Source organism: Schistocerca serialis, chromosome 11 (assembly GCF_023864345.2).
Source record: "Schistocerca serialis cubense isolate TAMUIC-IGC-003099 chromosome 11, iqSchSeri2.2, whole genome shotgun sequence".
Classification (NCBI taxonomy): Eukaryota; Metazoa; Arthropoda; class Insecta; order Orthoptera; family Acrididae; genus Schistocerca; species Schistocerca serialis.
Genome location: NC_064648.1, coordinates 121790891 through 121815748, shown reverse-complemented (window position 1 = coordinate 121815748; position 24858 = coordinate 121790891). Strand labels below are relative to the sequence as shown.

Below are 24858 nucleotides of genomic sequence, written 5' to 3'. Positions count from 1 at the left end.
CCGTCCAGGTAAAAATAAGCTTCGTCAGTAAACCAAATGCTGCCCACATGCATATCGCCGTCATCAATCCTGTGCACTATATAGTTAGCGAATGTCTCCCGTGCAGCAATGGTAGCGGCGCTGAGGGGTTGCCGCGTTTGAATTTTGTACGGATAGAGGTGTAAACTCTGGCGCACGAGACGATACGTGGACGTTGGCATCATTTGGACCGCAGCTGCAACACGGCGAACGGAAACCCGAGGCTGCTGTCGGATCACCTGCTGCACTAGCTGCGCGTTGCCCTCTGTGGTTGCCGTACGCGGTCGCCCTACCTTTCCAGCACGTTCATCCGTCACGTTCCCAGTCCGTTGAAATTTTTCAAACAGATCCTTTATTGTATCGCTTTTCGGTCCTTTGGTTACATTAAACCTCCGTTGAAAACTTCGTCTTGTTGCAACAACACTGTGTTCTAGGCGGTGGAATTCCAACACCAGAAAAATCCTCTGTTCTAAGGAATAAACCATGTTGTCTACAGCACACTTGCACGTTGTGAACAGCACACGCTTACAGCAGAAAGACGACGTACAGAATGGCGCACCCACAGGTTGCGTTGTCTTCTATATCTTTCACATCACTTTCAGCGCCATCTGTTGTTGAAAATTGTAACTACTGTAATTTCGAAAGTTTGTCCACCTGAAAATGTACTGTTGTCCCAAGCATATTGCAACAAACGGTGTATTTCTATCGCTGCTCGTTTAGTTTTTATTGCCGTTTCAAATATACCGGTCATTTTTGAAACACCCTGTATCTTCAGTCGCTTGAATATTTAACTATACGGTCAAATCCTTCAATACTCTCTTAAGTTGCACACAGCTTACGCAGCAAAATTGCCCTGTGGTTAAGTCAGGAATTTTCACCATTCTTGTTTTTAATTGCAATAGTATGTCAGCTAAAAACGACAACGTGTTGCGGTTTTCGTCTATTCGTCTTAGCAGGCCGCTGTTTCCGAGCGGTTCTAGGCGCTTCAATCCGGAACCGCGCTGCTGCTACGGCCGCAGGTTCGAATCCTGCCTCTGGCATGGATGTGTATGATATCCTTAAGTTAGTCAGGCTAAAGTAGTTCTAAGTCTAGGGGGCCGATGACCTCAAATGTTAACTCCCATAGCGCATAGAGCCATTTGAACTATCTAGTCATCTAAGGAGCGTATTGTGGGAGAATTGCAGTATATTATTTCATTCTGCTTAAAAATTAAATGACATTTGAAGCTGCATTGCTCCTCTGCTCGCCTCTCTCTACGTGTGAACTGCAGCTGGCCACGCCACTGCAGGCTAGCTGTACCAGCTGACCGGCCACTGCTGTCCGGGTCAAATGCGCCGCTAAAGCTGTTGTCCCGCCTTATTGTCTCCAAGTCGATGTGCGCGTAACGCACAGCACGAAACGTTTCTTTATTATCGTACTTGACAGTACTCGAGACAGCTTGGCTGCAGTGCCACGTGAAACGGAAATGCAATGAGGTTCCAGCAAACGCGGAAGAATACACAGTGCAATGTTTACATCAGGTTTATTCTTGTAATGAACGGATTATAGAAAGAGTCATCGACTTCCGCTTTGGATACAAACAACGTGATTCTACGTGGCTATGCTTCACTAAAATTATTTGTACACATTTCCTGTAATTTTGTTTATTGTAACAATGCCATATCTGATTTACAAAATAATGTTGTAATATTTGTTAATAGGTACAATACCATCTGAAGAAGACAGTTTTAAAACTGTCGAAACCAAGGTGTTCAATAAACCTCTAGTTTGCAACTTGTTGGGTGTGATTTACAGTCCATTGAAAATATTAACATTCTGCCAAGGTGAAATGGGAATATTATTATTAATACAGAATTCGTTATGTATGAATAGACGGTTTCGCGCCGATATGAATCAATAAAATTTTCTCAGGCTTCCAGCCGCTTCAGGTGGTTAAAATCCCACAAGCTTTCGACCGAACTCTCCTCATTGTCAAGTGGTAAGAATGGTTCAAAATGGTTCAAATGGCTCTGAGCACTATGGGACTTAACATCTGAGGTCATCAGTCCCCTAGAACTTAGAACTACTTAAACCTAACTAACCTAAGGACTTCACACACATCCATGCCCGAGGCAGGATTCGAACCTGCGACCGTAGCGGTCGCGCGGTTCCAGGCTGTAGCGCCTAGAACCGCTCGGCCACAACTTCCGGCAGTGGTAAGAATGATTGCTGTCTCGCCGTGGCCGCGTAGTTACATAGCCGCACTGCTGGCTGTGACGTCACTAATGCTCTCTTCCTCGCCATATATGGTAATGTATTCATCCCGTGTCCGTCGCGCCCGTTTTAACCTCGCGATGGCCGGGTCCCAGGCTGTGCTGAGCTGCAAACCGCCGTCCTTGCTGATGTTTTTATTTCAATAGCTATCCCAAAATCCCTTCGTCTTCATAACGACAGATGTTTCGTCGAAGCCCACCTGGAAGCCCGAGAAAATTTTATTAGTACAGAATTCGTTATTTATCTTTGACGTTTAGTTTTATTGAAAGATTTCAAAAAGTTACGGAATTTCGCAGAAGAAATCATTAAAAGCAATTTTTTTTTTTAATTTTAAAACATAAAGTACATGATTCGATTACTATATTTTCAAAAGGTGGGTGTAAAGTGCACTCTCAGCCCTCCCCCCCCCCCCCGCCCCCCTCCCCTTCCCGACGATTACCCTTTGGTACTGTTAGTACTAACGGCCGAAGATTTCTCTCCGTTCAGAATCACATCACACGCTGCGGTTTGTTGTTTACTAGGAACGCCTCAGTGCGATCACACAGCTTACCTGAAATTCCGTACGCTCATGTGTTTTTCATTAGGCGACAGAATGAATCTGTACTAACCGTGATACGTTTCACAGCTCGAGAACTTCTGTCTTGGTTCCACCGTAGGCCTGCAATAAAATTCCTTTCACGTCTCCTTTGAACAGTAGTCGAGAGAGAGAGACAGGGGTGGAAGACTGCCCGGTAGAATTCGGTAACAACCGACACGGCCACGTATTGGCACAGGACCGGAAATTAACAGAGCTAGCTAGCCGCCGTTTGGCGCACTTCCCGTGTGGTCGCGGAAATTAAAGTCGAGTGCCTCCTGCCCCACCCCCATATTTCTCTCTCTGTCTCTCTCTCTGACTCTTGTAGTGTCTACATCTTGAAAGACGTAAGGCGAAATAGGCCGCATCAATTTTCAACGGTCAAACACTTGTGGAGACAATCGATCCAACAGCCGGCTGCAGTATACTGAAATGATCCTCTTTCCAAAATATAAAAAGTTGTTCCAATTCTTGTTAAAATTTGTGTAATATTTTAGCTCGTACGTTTGCTAATGTAGTACAGGGTGTACATAAAGTCTGAGAACACTTTCAATTCTTTATTGCACAAGAACTAAACATGTACAGATGTCATACATATTGCATTTTGAAGAGAAACTCTGAAAGTTTTTTGTTTTTTTTTACAAACATTCGGTGTGCGAACCATGAGTGACATGGCAGAAGTCAACTCTATCTATTTATCTATAGCTTGAGCCTCATGCCGCAGTTACGCAGGGTCAGCCATCGTTAATCGGATTTGGCATGTTTAATGTTTAAGGGGTTGGCCGAATGGGCCTTCCTGCCGCCACCCTCCCCCCCCCCCCCCTCGTGACAGAATCAGTGTACCCCAACTGTCGAGTGTAATCCATGGAATAGTGTGAAAGTGTTCAGATGTCTGCGAGCTGTATAACTGAGGCGGGACATGGGGACCAGCCCGGTATTCACCTAGCGGGATGTGGAAAACAGCCTAAAACCACATCCAGGCTGGCGGAATACGGTAATCGAATTCTTGCCATACCTGTCCCAGCACGGCATCGTCGACTGCGGCAGTCGCTTCCCGTATTCTCTCCCGGAGCTCTGCTACATCACGTGGTAGAGGCGGTACATACACCAGATCTTTAATGTGTCGTGGTGACACATGCCATTTCTACATCTACATCTACATACATACTTCGCAATCTACCATACGGTGCGTGGCGGAGGGTACCTCGTACCACAACTAGCATCTTCTCTCCCTGTTCCACTCCCAAACAGAACGAGGGAAAAATGACTGCCTATATACCTCGGTACGAGCCCTAATCACTCTTATCTCTGTGGTCTTTCCGCGAAATGTAAGTTGGCGGCAGTAAAATTGCACTGCAGTCAGCCTCAAATGCTGGTTCTCTAAATTTCCTTAGTAGCGGTTCACCAAAAGAACGCCTCCTTTCCTCCAGAGGCTCCCATCCGAGTTCCTGAAGCATTTCCGTAACACTCGCGTGATGATCAAACCTACCAGTAACAAATCTGGCAGCCCACCTCTGAATTGCTTCTATGTCCTCCCTCAATCCGACCTCATAGGGATCCCAAACGCTCCAGCAGTACTCAAGAGTAGGTCGTGTTAGTGTTTTATAAGCGGTCTCCTTTACAGATGAACCACATCTTCCCGAAATTCTACCAATGAACCGAAGACGACTATCCGCCTTCCCCACAACAGCCATTACATGCTTGTCCCACTTCATATCGCTCTCCAATGTTACGCCCAAATATTTAATCGACGTGACCGTGTCAAGCGCTACACTACTAATGGAGTATTCAAACATTATGGGATTCTTTTTCCTATTCATCTGCATTAACTTACATTTATCTATATTTAGAGTTAGCTGCCGTTCTTTACACCAATCACGAATCCTGTCCAAGTCATCTTGTATCCTGCTACAGTCACTCAACGATGACACCTTCCCGTATACCACAGCATCATCAGCAAACAGCCGCACATTGCTATCCACCCTATCCAAAAGATCATTTATGTTGATAGGAAACAACAGCGGACCTACCACACTTCCCTGGGGCACTCCAGATGATACCCTCACCTCCGATGAACACTCACCGTCGAGGACAATGTACTGGGTTCTATTACTTAAGAAGTCTTCGAGCCACTCACATACTTGGGAACCAGTCCGATATGCTCGTACCTTAGTTAGGAGTCTGCAGTGGGGCACCGAGTCAAACGCTTTCCGGAAGTCAAGGAATAGGGCATCCGTCTGATACCCTTCATCCGTGGTTCGCAACATATCATGTGAAAAAAGGGCGAGTTGCGTTTCGCAGGAGCGATGCTTTCTAAAGCCGTGCTGTTGCATGGACAGCAACTTCTCTGTCTCAAGGAAATTCATTATATTCGAACTGAGAATATGTTCGAGAATCCTGCAACAAACCGATGTTAAGGATATTGGTCTGTAATTTTGAGGATCCGTCCTTCTATCCTTCTTATATACAGGCGTCACCTGCGCTTTTTTCCAGTCGCTCAGGACTTTACGTTGGGCAAGAGATTTGCGATAAATGCAAGCTAAGTAAGGAGCCAATGCAGTAGCGTACTTTCGGTAAAACCGAATTGGAATCCCATCGGGACCTGGCGATTAATGTATTTCATGAAACAGCTGTCCCCTTCTGTAGCACGGCCGATCCATCGATGCGGCAGCTCCATGTTCAGGTACCCACGGACTTCACTATGAAAATGGGGTGGAGCCCCATCCTGCTGAAAGATGAACGGAGAGTCCGATTGCATTTGAGGCATCAGCCATTGCTGCAACATGTCCAAGTAGGAATATCCAGTGACAGTGTTCTCGGCGAAGAAGAATGGCCCGTACAGTTTCCGACGTCACAAGGCACAAAAAAAAATTACCTTTGGAGAAATCACGCTCAAATTTAATGCATTCGTGTGGATGCTTTGTAGCCCAGATTCGTCAATTACGCCTGTTCACTTTCCCATTAGTGTGAAAAGTGGCTTCGTCGCTAAAAAATTAAGCGATCAACAATGACATTCTCATCCTCATTCAATTGTTGCAACTGCGAACAAAACTCAAAACGCTTGTCTTCGTTGTCGTCATCGAGGTTCTACACGAGCTACAACTTGAGTGGTTTCACAGACGGCTTCTGTCGCAGGACTTTCCACACTGTCATCTGAGGCATTGCGAGATCACGGTATGCACGACACACCGATTTCTTTGGACTCCTTACGAATGTCTCTCGTATGCGCTCCACATTCACTTCACTCACACTGGGACGTCCGGCTTCTCTTTGCCGGGCACAAGCAACCCGTCGTAACAAATTTATAGTGCCAGTGGTAAATGGCCTTCCTTGTTGGTGGCTTCTTACCGTACTTGGTTCTAAACATCCGTTGAACAGCTGTAGCACACTTGTGTTTGTCGAACTCCAACACACAGAAAGCTGAAGGCTCGCTCCGCACCTGAACTCGCCACGTTTCCAACTAGCGCCGACTATCGGCAAATTACGAAACTACACTGTGGCGGTATACACGAAAAAAAAAAAAGTACAGGGTTTCTCTTCAAAATGACATATGTATGAAATCTGTACAATGTTTCGTTCTTGTGCAATAAACAGTTGAATGTGTTCCCAGAATTTATGTCTCTTCCTCTCTCTCTCTCTCTCTCTCTCTCTCTATCCATCTATTCTTTTTGTCGGTTCCGACTCTTCGTGACCCCATGACCAAATCACGCCACTTTTTCCTGTCTAGCACTTTCTCCCGTAGACCTTCCAGGTTGGAACACATTGCTTCTGTGATGCCTGCGATCCATCTCATCCTCTGACGTCCTCTTCTCCTAGTTCCTTCAATCTTCCCCAGCATTAATGTTTTTTCCAGCGAGGCATGCCTTCGCATTGTGTGTCCAAAGTAGGTCAGCTTTTGTTTTAACATTAGACCTTCCAGGGATATATCTGGTTTTATTTGCTCCAATATTGATCTGTTGGTTCCCTTTGCAGTCCATGGAACTCTGAGAAGTTTCCTCCAACACCACAATTCGAAGGAGTCAATTCTTCGCCGTTCAGCCTCTCTAATGGTCCAGGTCTCACATCCATACATCACAACTGGAAAGACCATAGCCCACACAATACGGATCTTTGTTGCTAGTGTTGTATCTCTGGACCTTATAACCTTGTCAAGGTTTGACATCGCCTGTCTACCGAGCAACAGGCGTCTCCAGATTTCAAGGCTGCAGTCGCCATCAGCAGAGATCTGGGAACCGAGATACCTGAATGTGGTCACTACCTCCATGGTTTCTCCTGCTATATCCCACGAATTGGTAGGTGTAGTTGCCATAATTTTCGTATTCTTCACATTCAGCCTAAGACCGGCCTTTAGAAGTTACAGAAAAAAATGGTCATTCAAAACTAAATTTGGGGCAACGGCCTTGCCGCAGTGGATACACCGGTTCCCGTGAGATCACCGAAGTTAAGCGCCGTCGGGCGTGGCCGGCACTTGGATGGGTGACCATCCAGGCCGCCATGCGCTGTTGCCATTTTTCGGGGTGCACTCAGCCTCGTGATGCCAGTTGAGGAGCTACTCGACCGAATAGTAGCGGCTCCGGTCAAAGAAAACCATCATAACGACCGGGAGAGCGGTGTTCTGACCCCACGCCCCTCCTATCCGCATCCTCAACTGAGGACGACACGGCGGTCGGACGGTCCCGATGGGCCACTTATGACCTGAAGACGGAGTGCAAAACTAAATTTGAAGAATACACTGCCAGAGAAAGTCTGAAAGTTTTTTTTTTTATTTATTTATTTTTTTTTTTTACAGGCATTCGATGTGCGAACCGTGAGTGACCCGGCAGAAGTCCAGTACAGCTGGAAAGACAACGTCGATTTTTGTCCAATGACGGCGTATTCCATCTAGAGGACAGTAGATGTAGTGATAATGGTATCGTCGTCGTCCGCCGACAGATGGCGTAGTGGCATAGCTACCAGAGCGCCACCTGTGTCTACCCTTTAATAGGGAATGCTCAAAGCCTAAAGGCACAGTGTGGCCCAAACGTGTGAAGCGAGCAGGCGACCATGCCACGCAATGCACTCGTGCTTCCTACAGCCAACTGGGCGAGTTTGAAAGGAGTCAAATTGTAGCCATCCGAGTGGCAGGATGGTCCTTACAGAGAATTGCTACAAAATTTGGACATGCTGTGTCAGTTGTGCAACAATGGTGATGCTATCACTAGTCACGTGAACATAGATGAGATTCCGGACATCCACGCAGCACAGACGTCCGCCGGGATCGTCGTATTGTAAGGGTAGCAAAGGCAGAACGTACAGCTGAAAGGTGGCAAGCCACTCTCTCACTTTAGCTACTCTGCCAGTCAGATTAACATTCATACACTATGTGATCAGAAGTATCCGGCCCCTGGCTGAAAATGACTTACTAGTCCGTCGCGCCCTCCGTCGGTAATGCTGGAATTCAATATGGTATCGGTCCACCCTCAGCCTTGATGACAGCTTCCACTCTCGCAGGCATACGTTCAATCAGGTGCTGGGAGGTTTCTTAGGGAATGGCATCCCATTCTTCACGGAATCCTGCACTGAGGAGGGGTATCGATGTCGGTCGGTGAGGCCTGGCACAAAGTCGGCGTTCCAAAACATCCCATAGGTGTTCTGTAGAATTCAGGTCAGGACTCTGTGCAGGCCAGTCCATTACAGGGATATTATTGCAGTATAACCACTCCGCCACAGGCCGTACATTATTAACAGGTGCTCGATCGTTTTGAAAAATGCAATCACCATCCCCGTATTGTTCTTCAACAGTGGGAAGCAAGAAGGTGCTTAGAACATCAACGTAGTACCAAACAAAACAACTAGGAGTGTAAGCACCATCCATGAAAAACACGACCACACCGTAACACCACCGCCTCCGAATTTTACTGTTGGCACTGCACACGCTGGCAGATGACGTTCACCGGGCATTCGCCGTACCCACACCCTGCCATCGGATCGCCATATTGTGTACCGTGATTCGTCACCGTACACAAAATTTTTTTCACTGTTTAATCGTCCAATGTTTACGTTCCTTACACCAAGCGAGGCGTCATTTGGCATTTATCGGAGTGATGTGTGGCTTATGAGCAGCCGCTCGACCATGAAATCCAAGTTTTCTCACCTCCCGCCTAACTGTCATAGTACTTGCAGTGGATCCTGATGCAGTTTGGAATTCCTGTGTGATGGTCTGGATAGATATCTGCCTATTACACACTACGACCCTCTTCAACTGTCGGCGGTCTTCGTCAGTCAATAGACGAGGTCATCTCGTACGCGTTTCTGTTGTACGTGTCCCTTCACGTTTCCACATCGGAAATAGTGGACCTACGGATGTTTGGGAGTGTGGAAGTCAGCCAGGTGGCGGAAACTGCGTGGAGGAAGCCATTTAACAGAGATTTCTGTAATTTGAGCTTTTGTGCAAACGGCAGAACGATCATAAAACTATAAGCATCCTCATGTTATACTCTGTTCATCATAATAATAAACCTGATGTACACATTACGCCGAGTATTCTTCCGCGCTTGCTTGAATCTCATTGGATTTCGTTTCACGTGGGCCGGAAGCCAAGCTGTGTCAAGTACAGTCAAGTACGATGATAAGGTTCAAATGATTCAAATGGCTCTGAGCACTATGGGACTGAACTTCTGAGGTCATCAGTCCCCTAGAACATAGAACTACTTAAACCTAACTAACCTAGGGACATCACACACATCCATGTCCGAGGCAGGATTCGAACCTGCGACCGTAGCGTCGCGCGGTCCAGACTTGGCGCCCAGAACCGCTCGGCCACTCCGACCGGCAGAGAGAGGCAGAGAGGGAAAGAGAGTGTATGTGTGTTCGTTGTTTTGTGGTTATTACGTGTGATTAAATACGAAATCAAAAGGCCAGGTCCAAGATTCGGGATCCAAACACAACAAGAAAGACAACCAGACAAGGTGAACTGACCATTTGAGGCAGCAGTTTGGCAACGGTGGGCGGTTCCGGCGTGATGTTGCGTTCTCTGATTGGAGAAAATCAGCTACAGCCCGTGGATGTCAACTATCAAGTGACTGTAATCGAGCTATCCCCTATGCATGTAGTGCTCACGTGCTAGAAGTCATGAACTACCACCAGGGCAAAACATCTGAGGTCATCAGTTGCCTAGAACTTAGAACTAATTAAACCTAACTAAGCTACGGACATCACACACATCCATGCCCGAGGCAGGATTCGAACCTGCGACCGTAGCGGTCGCTCGGCTCCAGACTGTAGCGCCTAGAACCGCACGGCCACTCCGGCCGGCTTCTAAATAGGTATCCTGACACATTCCACAGCTACGGAACGTAGTCACGAACAATATATCTAGGAATAAGCTAAACAAGTTCGGAACATGTATCAGAAAGACATACGTATGTAAGAAACGTCTAGAGAAGAGAGGCAATGACAGAGGGAACTTGCGAATGATGAGGAGGCGTGAAAAGACGGTGGTAGTACCGGTGGGAGGAAAAGACAAACACTGCTTTATCAGGAAAGTGTTGTGTAGTGTTTCGTAATAAGTTGTAATTTAATTTTAATATAAATATATTGGTTATTAAAAGTAATAATTGCGATGATTCGATGTTTTTGCCGAGTCGCTAAACACGTGGACAGTTGATTACAGTTGGTTGAAATGTACGCTATTTTTCCACACAGCGCAGGCAAAAACCCAGAGATGTAGTGAGGTAAGCGCAATTAGCTAGGGAAATATACATAAGAAGTAAAAAATACGTTTCCTAATTTTCGTTACTTACTTTCATTTTTTTCTTCCTAACTGATTATTAAATTATAAATGTATACTTATTAAGATTTATTGTATAATTTTGTAACTTAATGCTACATCTTTATAATTTAGGAAAAAATGTAATCTATGATGTAGAGAATATTCAGTGTGCTGATGTACTACTTGCTTTAGAGACACAGGAGAGCAGGTTTTACGATGCCAATAAATAGATACAACTTAGAATGTGGAACAAAAGAAATAGCTTGGAAAAAAATCTACACAAAACTTTTTGAGTTGCTTTACATGACACCACAAACCGCATAGGATTTTTTATCTTTTTCTTTCATTGAGGCCTTTCGTGGACAGCCTCTATAGTAAATGTTGAAAAAAAGGATCCTTTGTCTTTCAAAGACTACCCCATCCCCTTATTCTCCCTCGCAGAAAAAATTGCATCGTGATAATGCGAAGCACACGTCGCTGACTATGACGTCGGGCCCAGAGCGCAGAAATTAGCCGACGTGCTGTCCGAGCGAAGCCTTGTAACAAAGTGAGCGGATCTCGTCATGTTGTAACGGTTGACGGCGAAGGAAAAGTTAATTGACGGCTACACGCAGGGGAAGCTAACCCCCTGTTCTCTCTCCCCAGCCACGGACCGTGATTGCGGGCCGGTGGTGGGGGGCACAGAGGGATTACGTAGCTCCGCTTACACGCAGTTAATTAGAAGAGCACATAGGAGCGGCGACCGCCGCCGGCGCTGCCATCTAGCGGCGAACGAGTGGAACCGCGTTGTGAATGACTAGCTGCTACCAGGAGATGCCGCGCGCGTCTGCCAAGCGTAATAACGACATTCCGAAACTTCATTCCCGCTATAGCCATGACGCAATAATAAGTTTTCAACGGCCGCTTCTCTTCTCACATTTATTTTCTTTTGCGTTACACGCTTCCGTGAATACGACGCATCTCTAGTCTCTGCGCTGCAAAAAAGTCGGCCGCACGTCAGAAGTATTTTCTAAAAATAAAAAAAATTATGAATCGGCATTGACTAACGCTAAACCACCTCCCCCGACGACTGTTTAACCCTCCGTTACTCTCGCGAAAATTCGTGACGTGGTCACTCGCGCGGATGACAGGTGCCATCCACAAAGCAAACGGTCTATTTGTAAACTTAGGACGGTCTCCATGAGTGATTTTATGATTTTTTTTATTAAATCTAAATATAATACATTTAATATTCGTACAAAGTATAATATATCCTAACGTTTGAAGCAGTTTGTGCAATAATTTAATAAAGTTACATTTCAAAATAACAAATTTACATCCGTTTTCCATGTAAGTACTGTGGAGTGTGTAACAATGCAACTATTTATCAAAAGAACATGGAAATGTTTATTTCAAAACAACGACGAAACTAATAAGCATATACAGAGAGTAATTTAGTGACAAAGTGCAAAGAAAATTGAAATAAAGAGCACGTTATTTGACAATACAGTTTACACATATATCTTTCAGACGACCAACACATGTCCAGTTTTTGCATGTAGTGCACAATCTAAGAGTTGTTTTATTTCGTTCTCTTCCATATATATAACACCATCGATGTGATCCCGTTGATTTTAATGGCTGTTCCACAATTTCTTGAGTGCCTAACAGTAATTGAGCCCTCCTCTGAATCTCACATGGAAGGCTGTCAATAAGGGAACGTCGCTCTATTTGAGGATTTATTAGTTCCCAGCTGATTTTTTTCTATGAAATAAACTCTTTTTACTTCCTGATTTGAAGCCATGCGGTGGTATTTACATATGCATAAAGCATTTATGGCTGCAATGTTCAAATTATTGTCAAACAGTACAATACGCCACCTTATTGTATTACGTGACATATTGTTCTTCTGTGGCCGTGCGGTTATAGGCGCTACAGTCTGGAGCCGAGCGGCCGCTCCGGTCGCAGGTTCGAATCCTGCCTCGGGCATGGATGTGTGTGATGTCCTTAGGTTAGTTAGGTTTAATTAGTTTTAAGTTCTAGGCGACTGATGACCACAGAAGTTAAGTCGCATAGTGCTCAGAGCCATTTTGTTCTTCTGAAAAAGCTGATCTAAAAGATCTACCCCCACTTTTGAAATGCTATAGAAAGTAATCATTTCAGGTTTATTTTGTTCCCCTGTTGAACGATCTATAGCGTCATCTGAATGCATGCTTGACAACACCACAACTATTTTTCTTTGGACAGTATGAGACCAATGTGCAATCCTGTTGAAATCCAAACATAGATGATTTTGGCTCCCTTTCTCGTTTTGGTAGAAATTCTTACGACTCTTGTTTTTTCGTACTGTTCCGACGTATGTCAGTTTCTTCGCCTGTAAGTTTCTTGACTAAAGACAAACTGCTAAGCCAGTTGTCACCAGTAATATTTCTGCTTGTACCTTGTAGCGGTTCGACCATTCGGAGAACAATATCTTCAACTTAATTACTGGCATTATATGGTTCCTCTGGTTTGCTTACCGACGTGCGGTTCTACACTCCTGGAAATTGAAATAAGAACACCGTGAATTCATTGTCCCAGGAAGGGGAAACTTTATTGACACATTCCTGGGGTCAGATACATCACATGACCACACTGACAGAACCACAGGCACATAGACACAGGCAACAGAGCATGCACAATGTCGGCACTAGTACAGTGTATATCCACCTTTCGCAGCAATGCAGGCTGCTATTCTCCCATGGAGACGATCGTAGAGATGCTGGATGTAGTCCTGTGGAACGGCTTGCCATGCCATTTCCACCTGGCGCCTCAGTTGGACCAGCGTTCGTGCTGGACGTGCAGACCGCGTGAGACGACGCTTCATCCAGTCCCAAACATGCTCAATGGGGGACAGATCCGGAGATCTTGCTGGCCAGGGTAGTTGACTTACACCTTGTAGAGCACGTTGGGTGGCACAGGATACATGCGGACGTGCATTGTCCTGTTGGAACAGCAAGTTCCCTTGCCGGTCTAGGAATGGTAGAACGATGGGTTCGATGACGGTTTGGATGTACCGTGCACTATTCAGTGTCCCCTCGACGATCACCAGTGGTGTACGGCCAGTGTAGGAGATCGCTCCCCACACCATGATGCCGGGTGTTGGCCCTGTGTGCCTCGGTCGTATGCAGTCCTGATTGTGGCGCTCACCTGCACGGCGCCAAACACGCATACGACCATCATTGGCACCAAGGCAGAAGCGACTCTCATTCCTGAAGACGACACGTCTCCATTCGTCCCTCCATTCACGCCTGTCGCGACACCACTGGAGGCGGGCTGCACGATGTTGGGGCGTGAGCGGAAGACGGCCTAAAGGTGTGCGGGACCGTAGCCCAGCTTCATGGAGACGGTTGCCAATGGTCCTCGCCGATACCCCAGGAGCAACAGTGTCCCTAATTTGCTGGGAAGTGGCGGTGCGGTCCCCTACGGCACCGCGTAGGATCCTACGGTCTTGGCGTGCATCCGTGCGTCGCTGCGGTCCGGTCCCAGGTCGACGGGCACGTGCACCTTCCGCCGACCACTGGCGACAACAAAAAAATGGTTCAAATGGCTCTGAGCACTATGGGACTCAACTTCTGAGGTCATTAGTCCCCTAGAACTTAGAACTAGTTAAACCTAACTAACCTAAGGACATCACAAACATCCATGCCCGAGGCAGGATTCGAACCTGCGGTTGGAGCGGTCTTGCGGTCCCAGACTGCAGCGCCTTTAACCGCACGGCCACTTCGGCCGGCTGGCGACAACATCGATGTACTGTGGAGACCTCACGCCCCACGTGTTGAGCAATTCGGCGGTACGTCCACCCGGCCTACCGCATGCCCACTATACGCCCTCGCTCAAAGTCCGTCAACTGCACATACGGTTCACGTCCACGCTGTCGCGGCATGCTACCAGTGTTAAAGACTGCGATGGAGCTCCGTATGCCACGGCAAACTGGCTGACACTGACGGCGGCGGTGCACAAAAGCTGCGCAGCTAGCGCCATTCGACGGCCAACACCGCGGTTCCTGGTGTGTCCGCTGTGCCGTGCGTGTGATCATTGCTTGTACAGCCCTCTCGCAGTGTCCGGAGCAAGTATGGTGGGTCTGACACACCGGTGTCAATGTGTTCTTTTTTCCATTTCCAGGAGTGTAAATTCAAAGTGTAAGCTGTTTTTATATCAACCAAAGCAAAACACTTTTAACCCATAATTTGCACGTTTGCTAGGAATATATTGCCTGAATGGGCTGTTTCCTCTAAATGTCACTAGGTGAAAAATATTTTTGACAATTGTTCGTGAATAGTGCAAGTACCTCTCTGATACCAGCCAACTTATCAATCTCTCTGCGAGAGACTTCTCATGAGAAACCTTAATCGGTTTTCACTCAAGCATAAATAACATGACTCAAGTCCGTCTCCCTTCGAGTTACAGCACAATTTCGTTATACTCTTCCAAGAACATCTCAAAGATCGACACAGATAAAACAAAACAATGAAAGCTCTGATCTCTGCCGCATCGGTTTCTTTAGCATCCCTTTCCCTAGAGAAGTTACCACGAACTTCATTGATGTATATATTAGTGCATGTTGCCATAATACTTATAATGTTTTCATCAAAGAACAAATTCAGAATTTCTATTTCTGTCTTTTTTATACGAGCTTGATTTTTTTGTCCAGGCAAATGCCTAATAATATTGCAAGATCTGCTTCTAACACTGGTGGGATATTTATTTTTACTCCATTTAGTTATTCCATCTTTCCCTAAAAAAATGCATCTTCTTGAGTTACATCTCCGTGTGACTCATATCATCATTTTCTGACATCTCTTGTTCTGTTCCTGAATCATGACCGTTTTCATGAACAGAATCCTCAATCTCTGAGTCAGCGATATCACTGTGGGTATCTTTGTCACTGAGCTCTTTGAACCATTCCAACCATAGATTAGGATCTCCACTAAACTCTGTCCGATGTTTTTTTTTCTTTATTGTTATTTTGGAACCTGTAGTACAGGCAGGCCTGCAGCAGCATACGACATCGCTCTTTGGCCGCAGAGAAACACAGATATACAGATGAAGACATCTGGAGAAAAAACATGGTGGACATATAAACGAAGACAACACATTTTAAAATACAAGGTGCCGTTCACGGACGTAGAGTCCAAGATAAAATTGTTCAGACACTTGGACACAGACAGAAACTAAAATTGTCAGACGTGAACGTAGGTGCACAAAACGAATAACACTGAACCACTTAAGCACAAAACGACGGCACACACAGAACACAAGGCGTTGATCTCCGGCGCGCGAATGTTCACTAACCGTGTACGAGTCTGGGGACCTGCCGGGGGAAGAGGGGTGGAGGGAGGGGACGGGGGAAAAGGAAAAGTAAGGGTGGGAGGGTGCCTAAAGGAAAGGACACAGGAAGTGGGGGGGGGGAGGATCAAAGTTGATAGGAGGTGTAGATGGAGGGGAGGAGGACATCATCAGGGAGGTGGAGTTCGCGGAAGCCACCTTGGGAGAGGGTAAGGAGGGTGGAAAGATGGAGACCGGGTGGGACGTGGGAATACAGGCGCGGCAGCAGGCGGGGGTGGGAGAGGATGGGTGAGACGAGCGTATGAGGATGATCGAGTTTGTGGGAGGTGTACAGGATCCGTATCTTTTCAAGGAAAAGGAGGAGGTGGGGGAAGGGGATGAGATCATACAGGATCCGCGTGGGGGAGGGGAGACGGATGCGATAGGCGAGGCGGAGAGCATGGCGTTCAAGGATTTGGAGGGATTTATAAAAGGTGGGGGGGGGGCGGAGATCCAGGCCGGATGGGCGTAACAAAGGATAGGGCGGATGAGAGATTTATAGGTGTGGAGGATGGTGGAGGGGTCCAGACCCCACGTACGGCCGGAGAGGAGCTCGAGGAGATGGAGTCGGGAGCATGCCTTGGCTCGGATTGTCCGGAGATGGGGAGTCCAGGAGAGGCGACGGTCGAGAGTGACGCCAAGGTACTTAAGGGTAGGAGAGAGGGCGATAGGACGGCCATAGATGGTGAGATAGAAATCGAGGAGGCGGAAGGAAGGGGTGGTTTTGCCTACAATGATCGCCTGGATTTTGGAGGGATTGACCTTGAGCAACCACTGGTTGCACCAAGCGGTGAACCGGTCAAGATGGGATTGGAGAAGGTGTTGGGAGCGCTGCAGGGTGGGGGCAAGGGCAAGGAAGGCGGTGTCATCGGCGAACTGGAGAAGGTGGATGGGGGGTCACGGCGGCGGCATGTCCGCCGTGTACAAAAGGTACAGAAGGGGGGAGAGGACGGAGCCTTGGGGCACACCGGCGGAGGGGAAAAAGGTGTAGGAAGCTGTGTTATGGATGGTGACATAGGAAGGACGGCAGGAGGGAAAGGAGCTGATCAGACGGAAGTAGTTAATGGGAAGGGCGAAGGTTTGGAGCTTGAAGAGGAGACCGGAATGCCATACGCGGTCATAAGCTCGTTCGAGGTCCAGGGAGAGGAAGATTACGGAGCGACGGGAATTAAGCTGGTTGGAAAGGAGACGAGTGAGGTGAAGGAGAAGGTCGTCGGAAGAGAAGGACGGCCGAAAGCCACACTGGGTAACGGGAAGGAGGCGGTGCTAGTGGAGATGCCGGTGGATGCGTCGGGTGAGGAGAGATTCCAGGACCTTGCTGAAGACCGAGGTAAGGCTGATGGGACGGTAGGAGGAGATGGCGGACGGCGGTTTGCCAGGTTCAAGGAACATTAGGATACGGGAGGTTTTCCACAGGTCGGGGTAGTAACCGGTGGACTGGACTACATTGTGGAGAGGAAAGAGACAGGAGCTTCACGAAGGTCCACGGTAGGTGACACGATCGTGACCAGGAGCGGTGTTGCGTTTCGTGGGGAGTGTAGCAATGCGATCTTGTGTAGTGATAGGGGCACTGAGTTCCGTGTGTGCAATGTTGTCCAAGTACTGGAAACCAGGAGCAAGGGGAGATACAGATGTGTCAGTTCGATCGCGGACATCCGGGAAGAGGGAGTAATCGAACTGGGGATCGCTGGGGATGGAAAATACATCGGAAAGGTAGGAGGCAAAGTGATTGGCCTTACTGAGGGTGTCAGGGAAGGGGTGATCATCACGGAGAAGAGGATAGTAGTGGGAGGGTTTAGTTCCGGTAAGGTGACGGAAGGCTGACCAGAACTTGGACGAGTTGATAGGTAGGGTAGCATTTAAACGGGTGCATGTCTGTCACCAGTCCTGGCATTTCTTAGCCGCGAGCAAATTACAAATGTGTCGCCAGAGTTGCCGGTGGTGTCGTAATGTGTCTGGGTCACGCGTGCGGAGGAAGGCACGGTAGAGACGGTGGGATTCACGGAGGAGGAGGACAGCCTGTGGGGGTAAGGCAGGATGGTGGGGGTGGACGGCGACAGTAGGGATGTGGGCCTCCACGGCCTCAGACAAGGTCTCCTTGAGAAAGGAGGCAGCACGGGTTACATCGTCAGGGTGGTGGTAGGTGAAGGGGTGGCTATCGACCCGGGTGGAAAGGGTATCCCGGTAGGCATTCCAGTTGGCATGGGAATAGTCATGGATGTACTTAGGGGGAGGGTCATTACGAGGGTCAGGGCGGGGGCGACGACTGTCTGAAACGGTGAGGAGGACAGGGAGATAGTTGCTACCAATAGACTGCAGGACATCCACCGTAATGCGGCCAAGGAGGTTGGGGGAGGAAAGGATAACATCGGGAGTGGAGTTGGTTTCGGGACGGGTGTGCTAGGGGATGGGGATGAGGTCGCCTTGAAGGGAGGAGAGGAACCGATGCCACCGCCGCAACTGGGCGGCGGAACGACTATGGATGTTGAGGTCGGCGGCTATCACGTAGGAGGAGAAGGTATGGTCAATGTGGGAGAGGAAGTCGAAGGGAATAGGGGCGTTAGGGCGGACATAGATGGTGGCGCAGGTAACGGTAAGGCCGGGGAAGAAGAGACTAAGGATCAGGTGTTCGGTGGGGTCGGGAAGGAGAGGTTGGAGCCGAACAGGGATCTGGCGGTGGTGACCAATGGCAACTCCGCCACGCGCAATTGGGAGGGGATTATCAGAGCGGTGGAGAAGGTAGGATGAAGTGTGGACAGTGTGGTGGGGTTGGAGGAAGGTTTCATTGAGGAGGGAGGCATCCACGCGGTGGGTGGCAAGGGTGTGCAGAAAGAGGTTCTTGTTGCCGGGAAGGGAGCGGATGTTGTTGAAAAGGATACGGTGCTGTCGCGCCATGACAGGGATTTAGACGAGGGTGCCAAGACGGGAGAAGGTGAAATGGGCCTGGTTGTTGGAATAGGTGGCGTACATTTTGAGTTGGAAAATGGAACTGGGGGCGAGGGAGATCTGTTGGAGGGTTTGTGGATGCTGAAAAGGATGAACATTCTGAAGGACGATGGTGAGGAATCTGATGATGTCCTCAGGTGGGCGAAGGGAATTGCCGGGAGGGGTGGGGGCGTCCAGAGGGCGGACAGGAATGGTGAGTTCGGGAGTGGTAGGAGGGGGTCGGGCCTTACACTTCTGTGAGTAGGTAGGATGAGGGTGGTTACAGGTATTACAGGAGAGGGGGGGGACTGGAGATTGGGGCACTGCTGTAAAAAGTGAGCTTGCCTACAGTGCGGGCAGGTGGGGGCCTCGCGGCACTCAGATGTTGGGTGCGCATTATACCGCAAGCACCTTTGGCAGCGGAGGGATTGAGAAGGGGAACGGGAGGGGTCATCTTTATAACGCTGGTTAAAAAGGAGGGCACCCTCCTTCAGGAGACGGTCTTGAGGGTGCGTGGTCGGAGAAGACCCTCATAAGGCGGGTGGGGCCGGCAGCATTGTGGATGTGACGAACCTACGCACCTCCAGATGGGGATGTGCCTGAAGCTCCGCCAACACCTCCTCCTCCGTGATCGTCGGACTAAGCCGAGTGATCACGGCGGTCAGGGTCGGCGGGCGACGCGGGGGTTGGGGATGGCGGGAGAGAGGCGGGGAAGGAGCAGGGTTGAGGGAGGCATTAGGGCCAAAGCGGGTGACAGGGATGCGGGAAAGGAGGTCTGTGTGGAGGGTAGGGCTGGGGGAGGAGATGAGCACCGAATCACGGCGAGGGGTGAGGAGGGAAATGGGGGCACCAGGAAAATTCTGGCGAAGAAAGAGGGTGAGGTTCCCGGCTTCAAGAAGGGAGGAATGACGGGAGAGGAGGTAGCGGTAGGAGGAGGGGGTGGAGGTGGAGGAGGAGGAGGAGGGGGCAGGGACAGGCGGGGAGACATCCATGGCATCATGGGTGGGGGGACGAGGCGGAGCCTTTTTGGGAATAGAGGAGGCAGGGGTGGGATGGGAGCGACTGGAATGTGGTGGGGAGTGGCAGGTCCCGGTGCTGGAGGCGGCGCCGGAGACGGTGAGGGCGATGGCGAAGGCGACGGTGAAGAAGGGGGGCCGCAGAAACGGAAGGAGCAGAGGGAGGGAGTGGAGGGAAGGGATCAGAGGAGGCGTGGGAGGGAGGAACCGGGGATGGGGCGACAAATATGGAGGGAGACGGGAGAGTGAAGAGTCCGGTGTTTTTTTTTTACCTTTGACTTTTCTTCCTCAGTTTAATAAAGAGAATACTCGATAACACGGAAGGTAACTGCAATCAGTTTCAATACGCCTAAACTTATGCACGTAAAGGATCGATTAAATCTAGGAAAGTAATATACAGGGTAGTCCATTGATCGTGACCGGGCCAAATATCACACGAAATAAGCGTCAAACGAAAAAACTACAAAGAACGAAGGGGCAAACCAGATGGCGCTAGGGTTGGCCAGCTAGATGGCGCTGCCATAGTCAAACGGATAGCAACTGCCTTTTTTTTTAAATAGGAACCCTCACTTTTTATTACATATTCGTGTACTACATAAAGAAATATGAATGTTTTAGTTGGACCACTTTTTTCGCTTTGTGATAGATGGCACACAATTTTAGACGAACAGTTGGTAACAGGTAGGTTTTTTAAAGTAAAATACAGAACGTAGGTACGTTTGAACATTTTATTTGGGTTGTTCTAATGTGATACATGTACTTTTGTGAACTTATCATTTCTGAGAACGCATGCTGTTACAGCGTGATTATCTGAAAATACCACAATAATGCAATAAATGCTCAAAATTATGTCCGTCAACCTCATGCATTTGGCAATATGTGTAACGACATTCCTCTCAACAGCGAGTAGTTCGCCTTCCGTCATGTTCGCACATGCATTGACAATGTGCTGACGCATGTTGTCAGGCGTTGTCAGGGGATCACGATAGCAAATATCCTTCAACTTTCCCCACAGAAAGAAATCCGGGAACGTCAGATCCGGTGAACGTGCAGGCGACGGTATGGTGCTTCGACGACCAATCCACCTGTCATAAAATATGCTATTCAGTACTGCTTCAACCGCACGCGAGCTATGTGCCGGAGATCCATCATGTTGGAAGTACATCGCCATTCTGTCATGCAGTGAAACATCTTGTAGTAACATCGGTAGAACATTACGTAGGAAATCAGCATACATTGCACCATTTAGATTACCATCGATAAAATGGGGGCCAATTATCCTTCTTCCCATAATGCCGCACCATACATTAACCCACCAAGGTCGCTGATGTTCCACTTGTAGCAGCCATCGTGGATTTTCCGTTGCTCCATAGCGCGTATTATGCCGGTTTACGTTACCGCTGTTGGTGAATGACGCTTCGTCGCTAAATAGAACGCGTGTAAAAAATCTGTCATCGTTCCGTAATTTCTCTTGTGGCCAGTGGCAGAACTGTACACGACGTTCAAAGTCATCGCCAGAATATTACTGGTGCATAGAAATATGGTACGGGTGCAATTGATGTTGATGTAGCATTCTCAACACCGACGTTTTTGAGATTCCCGATTCTCGTGCATTTTGTCCGCTACTAAAGTGCGGATTAGCCGCGACAGCAGCTAAAACACCTACTCGGGCATCATCATTTGTTGCAGGTCGTGGTTGACGTTTCACATGTGGCTGAACACTTCCTGTTTCCTTAAATAACGTAACTATCCGGCGAACGGTCCGGACACTTGGATGATGTCGTCCAGGATACCGAGCAGCATACATAGCACACGCCTGTTGGGCATTTTGATCACAATAGCCATACATCAACACGATATCGACCTTTTCCGCAATTGGTAAACGCTCCATTTTAACACGGGTAATGTATCACGAAACAAATGCCGTCCGCACTGGCCGAATGTTACGTGATACCACGTACTTATACGTCTGTGACTATTACAGCGCCATCTATCTCAAAGCGAAGAAAGTGGTCCAACTAAAACATTCATATTTCGTTACGTACTACACGAATATGTAATAAAAATCGGGGTTCCTATAAAAAAAAAAGCAGTTGATATCCGTTTGACCTATGGCGGCGCCATCTAGCGGGCCAACGATAGCGCCATCTGGTTTCCCCCTTCAAGCTAGACGAGTTTCGTTCTTTGTAGTGTTTTCGTTTGGTGCTTATTTCGTGAGATATTTGGCCCGGTCACTATCAATGGACCACCCTGTAGACGTACTTTGTTTTAGATTGCGGCAGGAGAGCTCTCGTGGGTGATCAGTGTCCTCCAGACTGTAATAATATTTCATATACAATGTATCTTTCGCAACTGAATGCCTGAGTCTGATTCCTTTACAAATGAGTTTACGTGATAAGCACACGGAGACTGAGAAAGAAAGAAATTTCAATTGTGTATTGCAGAGGAACTGTGAAAGATAGAAACACAAAGTTTATGTTCACACAGACATTAAGCCACTCGCTCAACATGAGCACCACGCGTTGCTGGAGAAACTTCGAAACGATAGTCCTCTCCATTCCACACACGAATCAACAGGTCCCTGCTCATTGAATCGACAGCTTCAACAATTCAGTGTCTCAGCTCTTGTCTCAGCTGCCAAAGGTGGAACAAAGACTGTTTTTTATGTAACCCGATGGAAAAAAAGGTACGAGATCTGGTGACCTGGGTGGGCAAAAGCAATGAACAAGATCTTATTCACCTCTTCCATTCGAACGTTGTGGGATGCTGTTGTTGACAGTGCCGCATTTGAAGGTGCAAATCTGGCCGGAGACTGTCATGTATAATAATGAAATCACTGGAATCTTCGTAAAGTTGATAAAATAACAGTTTTGCAGCATGTATACAGGTATAACACTTTGTGAGTAGAAATGACGCCAAACAGATTCAGTATCAGGGAGTCTCTTTCATGTTCCACCACGGCGCCAGGATTTGGGTGAAACGTCGATTCGTCCGAAAAGATAAATTGTTCGGAAAAAGTGTCCTCTGCCAAATCCTGGAAAAGTGAAATGCAGAATTCGTACCGTCTGTTATGGTCTCCAGAACGCAATTGCTGCAATAATAGCAAATTGTAAAGCTTCATAATGCAGGCTTTGTTTCAGAACACGCCACATCGTTATTTGAGGAAGTTGAAGTTCCTGGGCTGCCCGACTTGTGAGTTTGACGAGGGCTCACCGTGAACGCATCTCGCATACGCTCAACATTTTCATAAGGCGGGCGTGGCCGACCACTGCTCTTCGCTTTGCACATACAAGAAGTTTCCGAGAGTTCTGAACACGAAGTGTCCATCTCTGTGCAGAGACGCTTCTTGCTGGATCGACGGCGGAATGCACGTTGCACCAATTGGTAGATTTAGCGCAAATTGCAACAAGCAAAATGGTTTTTTATCGTCGTGTAGTCTCCATTTTGCTGCAATCAAAAACAGCGCAGCTGTGTTAAAACATTGAACCTTCTGTACAGATAAATGAGCAAATGTTTCTATCTTTTATAGTTTGTTTGCAATAAACAGTTGGAATATGATCCTTCTCTCTTGCCTCGTATACAGGGTGGTCCATTGATAGTGACCGGGCCAAATATCTTACAAAATAAGCATCAAATGGAAAAACTACAAAGAACGAAACTCGTCTAGCTTGAAGGGGAAACCAGATGGCGCTATGGTTGGCCCGCTAGATGGCGCTGCCATACGTCAAACGGATATCAACTGCGCTTTTTAAATAGGAACCCACATTTTTATTACATATTCGTGTAGCACGTAAGGAAATATGAATGTTGGACCACTTTCTTCGCTTTGTGATAGATGGCGCTGTAATAGTCACAAACGTGTAAGTACGTGGTATCACGTAACATTCCGCCAGTGCGGACGGTATTTGCTTCGTGATACATTAACCGTGTTAAAATGGACCGTTTACCAACTGCGGAAAAGGTAAATATCGTGTTGATCTATGGCTAATGTGATCAAAATGCCCAACGGCAGCTCGGTATCCTGGACGACATCATCCAAGTGTCCGGACCGCTCGCCGGACAGTTACGTTATTTAAGGAAACTGGAAGTGTTCAGCCACATGTGAAACGTCAACCACGACCTGCAACAAATGATGATGCCCAAATAGGTGTTTTAGCTGCTGTCGCGGCTAATCCGCACATCAGTAGCAGACAAATTGCGAGAGAATCGGGAATCTCAAAAACGTCGGCGTTGAGAATGCTATATCAACATCGATTGCACCCGTACCATATTTCTATGTACCAGGAATTGCATGGCGACGACTATGAACGTCGTGCACAGTTCTGCCACTGGGCACAAGAGAAATTACGGAACGATGACAGATTTTTTACACGCGTTCTGTTTAGCGACGAAGCGTCATTCACCAACAGCGGTAACGTAAACCGGCGTAATATGCACTATTGGACATCGGAAAATCCACGATGGCTGCGACAAGTGGAACATCAGCGACCTTGGCGGGTTAATGTATGGTGTGGCATTATGGGAGGAAAGATAACTGGCCCCCATTTTATCGATGACAATCTAAATGGTGCAATGTATGCTGATTTCCTACGTAATGTTCTATCGATGTTACTACGTTTCACTGCATGACAGAATGGCGATGTACTTCCAACATGATGGATGTCTGGCACATAGCTCGCGTGCGGTTGAAGCGGTATTGAATAGCATATTTCATGACAAGTGGATTGGTCGTCGAAGCACCATACCGTGGCCCGCACGTTCACCGGATCTGACGTTCCCGGATTTCTTTCTGTGGAGAAAGTTGAAGGATATTTGCTATCGTGATCCCCTGACAACGCCTGACAACATGCGTCAGCGTATTGTCAATGCATGTGCAAATGGTTCAAATGGCTCTGAGCACTATGGGACTCAACGTCTTAGGTCATAAGTCCCCTAGAACTTAGAACTACTTAAACCTAACTAACCTAAGGACATC

At 47.8% G+C, this 24858-nt stretch overlaps 1 protein-coding gene and 1 pseudogene across 1 annotated transcript in view; both read left to right on the top strand.

Moving 5' to 3' along the window:
* Positions 1-24858, top strand: part of LOC126426523 (pleckstrin homology domain-containing family G member 5) — a 556069-nt gene that overhangs the window by 218884 nt on the left and 312327 nt on the right. The gene's annotated exons all lie outside the window — the stretch shown is intronic.
* LOC126427503 (5S ribosomal RNA) lies at positions 7237-7354 on the top strand (annotated as a pseudogene).